Source organism: Gastrolobium bilobum, unplaced genomic scaffold (genome assembly GCF_033153095.1).
Source record: "Gastrolobium bilobum isolate Gb01-03AN ecotype WA unplaced genomic scaffold, APGP_CSIRO_Gbil_v1 utg4843, whole genome shotgun sequence".
In the NCBI taxonomy this organism is placed as follows: domain Eukaryota; kingdom Viridiplantae; phylum Streptophyta; class Magnoliopsida; order Fabales; family Fabaceae; genus Gastrolobium; species Gastrolobium bilobum.
The window spans coordinates 95471-101994 of record NW_026895257.1 but is presented as its reverse complement, the minus strand read 5'-3'; positions in this window follow the sequence as shown (position 1 = coordinate 101994).

Here is a 6524-nt window from a genome sequence, read left to right as displayed (position 1 = left end):
TGCGATTGCTGGCAGCTATTACTTGTCACAATGTCTCGAGCCCCATGGAGTTCTTTTAGCACTGGTTGCCGAAAATAGTTACTAATTTGGTATACGTCACAATCAGACATCCATGTGTCTTACGGATCAAGTGTATAACAAAAATATAAATATTAATAATATGGAAGTTCCAAAAGTAGTCTAGTTGTCCCCGAGAATAAGGTTTGTTGGCACCATTCCATAGGTTTGGAATTTGAGAACTTCACCGTAATTGTGTCCCTTCAAGGAAAAAAAGTTAAGTGATTCGGACCTACGGTAGTCTTTTCATTAAGGGGATGATAGTTGGAGAGAAAAAATATTTCCGTCTGTACAAAAGAATACGTATACAGTAATTCTTCACTGTGCGGACAAAAGATAATTTCTACATATAAATAGTGAAGATGGTGTTGTACTTTCCATGCTGATGTTATTGTCAAATAATTAGTCTAGAAAACACACCTATGCTGTTGATGATGTCTACGGCAATCATTATATTATAGGAAGGGTTTCTTTTTTCTCATGTCACATGAGATATCATCTCTCATGTCATAGATATAATAAATGGTGGGGTTCACTACTTGTTAAAAAAGAAAAGAAAAAACAAAAAGGACAGCACGATTTTTGATGTCTCATAGCATGAGAAAATTATCTCTTATTACATAAGAAGATGATTTCCCTTACATATGAATGAAAAGGGTTAAGAAACAGTTGTCAAAGTGAAAATCACACTATTGAAAACGTACTGTTTTGTATCTATATAAAATACTAATATTATCATATATTTATTTTGTATATGTACACAAGATTTATATTTTTTTTCTTTTTTTTCTTTTTCCTTTACGTAATTTCATGAGTTTTATATATTTTTATGTGTTATTTTTTATAATGTGAAAAATATTAATCTTATTTTTTTATCTTTTCTACGCAACCTTCTTTGTGATATCTTACAAGTTTGTGCAAATAATATTCTTCGAGGTCATAAAGCATGAATTCCACATGGTACAACAACTTTTCTGCCTCCAATGGATGATTGGGAGTGACGACAAATGATGAATGAAATAAAGTTAAAGGGTTAAGAAGTATCTGACTTGAAGACAAACAAAAGGTATAGGATAATGCGTGAGATCAGAGACAGGGCCTGCAGTATGTATGTAAAATCGTGAATCATAATTACATATGATTAATGGGAAAAGAAGCGAAAAGAAGATTAGTCAAAGATCCTTTGGATGATCACATGGCGAAGCAGGCTTGGTGGGCCAACGAAGCTGTGAACTCAAACAGGGAAAAAGTTTATGGTAACAAGTTGGAGGCCGAGTAAGAAGCTACTCATCACTCACCTTATTATATTATATAACATGCCATTCTAATTAATTCCAATATCCGCTTTTGCTTTATTAAGATCTTAAGCGTGGTTTCAATAGAAGACTAATTAATATTCTATCCAATTACATTTAACAATGGAAGTCAATGATAATCTTGCCATTATCGAAGTAGATATGACTAACTGAATCATTAAAGTGAAATAATTTATTCGGAAGAGAGTGTTTACAATAGCTAAAGAAAGTGCTTTTTAACCCGAGGGGTGGGCACACTTGATAGTGAACTGTGTTTAAAGGATATGTTCATGTATTTGATTTTTGGCCGATGCTCTTTGCGTCATAAGTGATACTCTTGCACTCTAAATCTCACTTGGGAATTAGTCTCATTCTCTCTTCGATGATAATTATTTAATACATTCGCCGCACCAATGAAAATTTAAAAAAAGTTGAACGGGATACCTCCATGTTAATACTTTAAAAAAAAATTCAAGTGTGGTGGCTCAGTTGGTAGCATGGGGACCAGGAGTGGTGGGAGAGGACCTTGGTTCGAATCCCACCAACACCATCTGGGGAGAGGCATAAGTACCGTAATCCTTGGACTCGCACCCGAACTCTGGATTAGTCCGGCTCAAAGAGTCGAACCCATGGAGATACCGGGAGTTCTGATTCGCCTCAAAGAGGTAATTAGGATCGGTTACCAAAAATAAATATATACTTCAAAAAAAAAAGTGCTTTCTATTTTCTACGCATGAAATGTGGAAATGGCTGTTTCATCAACCACTTTCTTTTTTTTACTTTATTTCTTCTTTAGTGTGTGTGCGTTGCGTTTAGCATAGACATGCTCCCAAACAAGCGACGAGGACGGAAGATGTGCAAGCTTTAAAGAAGATGGTGGTGGAAAATTGGCTTGACATAATGGTATTGAAGATTCGGGCAATATTATGATAATCAACGTTACTAATGATAAAGAAGCTGATTGTGGGTCCATTATGTGATAAAAGAATTCAAATGTCCAGTTATATTTGGAAGAGGGAGGGTGACAGCCTTTTGCATCTCGCACCATTTTGGACCTTTCCGTCACATGAATCTATATTGTTTCTGGGTACTAGCCAGGCTTGTTGCGAGGGATATTACAGGAAGAAACAGAAACCCACTCTCTATAGCGTGGCTTCTTTTACACCAATGATTTGCTTAATATCCTTCCTAAAATTGGTAATAATCCATGGGAGGGTTATATTTATAAATTTTTTGTTTACAACTCTTATAATATAAAATACACTCTGTACTTCCGGAACTACATTAGTACAGTAGTACACACAGTGTAATTTGCAAAAATGCGAAGAATCAGTTTACAAATTTTTTTTTACAAATTTTTGCAAATTACACTATACTCCCGAGAGAACATAGTATAATCTAGTGTTCTTCCGGGAGTACATAATGTAGTTTGTAAACAAAAAATTTGTAAATATAACCCTCCCTATATATATATATATGTATATATAAGGTAGGATATTCATATTATTAATTTTTTCTACTATCACTCTGTTATCATTTTAATCATCATTGGATTCAAAAATTGTTTTTCTTTTCTCTCTCTTCATTCAACTTTTTCTCTAATCCAATGATGATTAAAGTTAGAGGTGTTTATCAACTGATCCAAACTGATTCAAACCGCGGTGACCGAACAGAAAAATCGATAATCGAATAAACCGAAAACTGAAAAACCGAAAACCGATTAGAAACCGCAAATTTCAATTGGATTGGATCAGTTTTTTGATGGGTTGATGAAAACCGATCCAATCCAATATATTAATTCCTCTCTACCTACTTGGGTCTTTCCCTAATCATAGCCTAAAAATTTCTAAACCCATTAACACATCAACTAAACCCAAGAAAAAATCTAGTCGCATCTCATCAACACAATTTTATCTTTGTAAAGTTTCATATCTCATTGCCAAAAAAAAAACTATATTATAGTTTATTAATGCTTTGTATCTCAAAATAAATAAATTTACAAAGCCAATATATACAAAAGATGTTATTTGCACAATAATCATTAAATAAATTTTAGGATTTTCAAAAAATCGAAAACCGATCAAATCCAAACCGAAAAAAATTGGATTGGATCGGATCGGATTTGAAAAAAAATCAAAACCGAATAAATGATTATATGATCAACCCGAAGAGATTGGATTGATGATTTTTGCTTCCAAAATCATTCCAATCCAGACCGCGAACACCCCTAATTAAAGTGGTAGTAAAAATTGGTAGTATGAATATTTAAACCCCCCCCCCCCTCTATATATATGTGTGTGTGGAATGTTATATTTACAAATTTTTTATTTACAAACTACACTTTGTCTGACCGGTCATACTTTAATTAAGAGTGTATGACCGGTCAAATTTGGTGTAATTTATAAACGGATCCTTCTTTTATATATATATAGAGAGAGAAATTTGCATCTATCGTGTCACATGACACACAAAAAGTTTCCTACACACACAATATTTCGTGGGGCCCGCACTTTTTGAAGCAAAAAGAAAAAATTAATGCACGCAAAACGAATTTCTATAACATTATACAATCATTTTTTCTACAACATAACTCTTATAAAATCCATATATATATATATATATATATATATATATATATATATATATATATATATGGGTCAAGATCATTTTACACCAGTGTAAGTTACACTCAATTTTAACCATTGATTCACTTGTATCCAATGACTCACATTATCAAAAAAATTGAGCCCTTAGATATAAATGGAATCAACGGACGAGATTGAGAGTGTAACTTACACTAGTGTAAAATGATCCTGACCCATATATATATATATATATATATATATATATATATATATATATATATATATATATATAAGTTTGGGCAATGAAAATTGTATAAGACCGATTCCCGCTGAATGCATTCTTGGGGAGGGGGCTGAACCTTTAGCCATCACTGTTCCCCCGCACTCCGGATTAGTCCCATAGCCGGCTCAAAGAGTCGAAGCTCGTGGGGATACCGGAGGAAGCCAACTCGTCTCAAAGAGATAATTAGAGTTGGGTACCTCCAAAAAAAAAAAATTGTATAAGACTATAATGGTCGGCCTATATATATAACAATTACTTATTAGTCTAATCGGTTTGATTGCAATGTTAAGGTTTCTTCTTCCCCCTTTAATTAAACCTCAAATACTTGTGTGTGATGTGATTAATTTATTTTGTATTCAAAATAATTTATCGGCATGATTTAATTGAGAAACACAATTCCTTAAAAATTATTGAATATAGTTCCTATTTTGCATCAAGTCAACAATTCATGTTCCCTGTCGTATATAAAGCCAACAGAAGCCCTGGACGCGTACAGAGGCAAGTGGCCCTCTCAAACGATGAAGAATTCAAGACAAAGCTTTACAATAACATTTCTTTATTTTCCCTCACCAAAAAAAAAAGGGAAAAGTATTTCTTTATTTTTAAATAATTGGATAATTAAAATTTAAATATATAATTGTGTCTACTTCTATACACATTTGTCCACAATTAAAAAATAAAAAGAAGATAGCACAAATTTCGATGTCTCACAATATAAGAAAGCAATCTCCAACAACATGAGAAAATGATTTCTCTTAAACTAATCACTTGATGTTAAATCTAAATCTATTGAACAAAAAACAAAATAAGAAGAAAAATGTCAAGTATCAAAATAACTACAAAGGATAGAGACAAGTTATATTTATAAGCTATAATCTCTTTTTCTTATACCCTCTTATAATGATATTGTTATTGTTAAATTAAAATTAAATTAACGGTGGATGCCATTTTATTAGCATTGATTTGATTTTAATATCAGAATAATAAAATTATTGTATGAGATTATAAGAAAATTTATAAATATAATTCAAGAGATATTATAAATAACTGGACAACATAATATTTTAGATTTGAGTGTGATGCTGATATCAATAGGTTTAATTATACAATATGTCTCATTTTTTCTTTTCTATTCTCATGTTCAAAAGGTATTCATATTGAAAATTTTACAATGCCGATCAAGAAATAAAGACCTCACACAATAAAATTAAGGGAGAAATATGTATCATTTTAAGTGACACAAATTTTATTATTTCATAGATATAAAAGGATGTGGGTCTTGGTCCTACTGAAAAAAATAAAAACAAAAAAAATTGAAAATGTTGATCATATATCTTTGTATTTATAAAATGATACAACTTGTATTATTTAAAATACATATTATTGTACCCAAAAAAAATAACACATATTTTTCCCTAAAATTAATCACTTTCATGTCTTAATTTGAATCAGCAAAATTAATGGGTGATGTCCATCTAACTCTCCGATAACTTTGCCAGAGTTTCGGGAAATGTATAAAATACAAACACTTTTAGGTTTATGCTTGTGCCAAAATTACGTGTCTCCTACTTTTAAGTAGATTATGACATTGGGGTACAATGCAAATGTAGAATAAATCTTTGATATTATTATTATGTCAAAGATTTAGTGCATCTTACCAATGAAAATATTATAGGTCGGTTAAAGAAAAATTTCTGTCAAATTTTTTCTCTTTCCCCTAATATGTAATGTTCTTATTAATAAAATGCAATAAATCTAAATACAGCAATAGTACCAAAAATTTATTCACAAACGTGCAATCAACACAAAGATTGAGGAGACTATTCAAACGTAGTGGTGGCCCTTTCCCCTGCATAAATTTATTTAATATTATAAATATACCGAATTCGGTACTTCATTTATTAAAATGGACAAATTTTTTTATTTTAACTCTTATTTATTTTTATATATTTTTTCTATATCGCAAAAAAATTTCTTATTTAATAAAACTCTTACGTGTTCATAGAGGTGACAATTTGGGTTGGATCTGATGGTTCAACTCGTCAACCCGTCAAAACGGAGTGGGTTGGGTTATATTTTTCAATCCACCAATTCACCACTACCCGCCCCACTTAGTTGTGGGTGAAAACGACTTGCGGTGAGTCGGACGGTTGGCCCGTGGATCTTTTTTTTTACTAATAAATAGTATTTTATTTGTCACTAAGTTTTTGTGGTATGAATTTTTTTTATCTTAGTAGTCTCCTAGAAAAATAAAGAAGAAAAACTTTATTTATTACAAAGATTATCCATATATTGAGGCAAAAA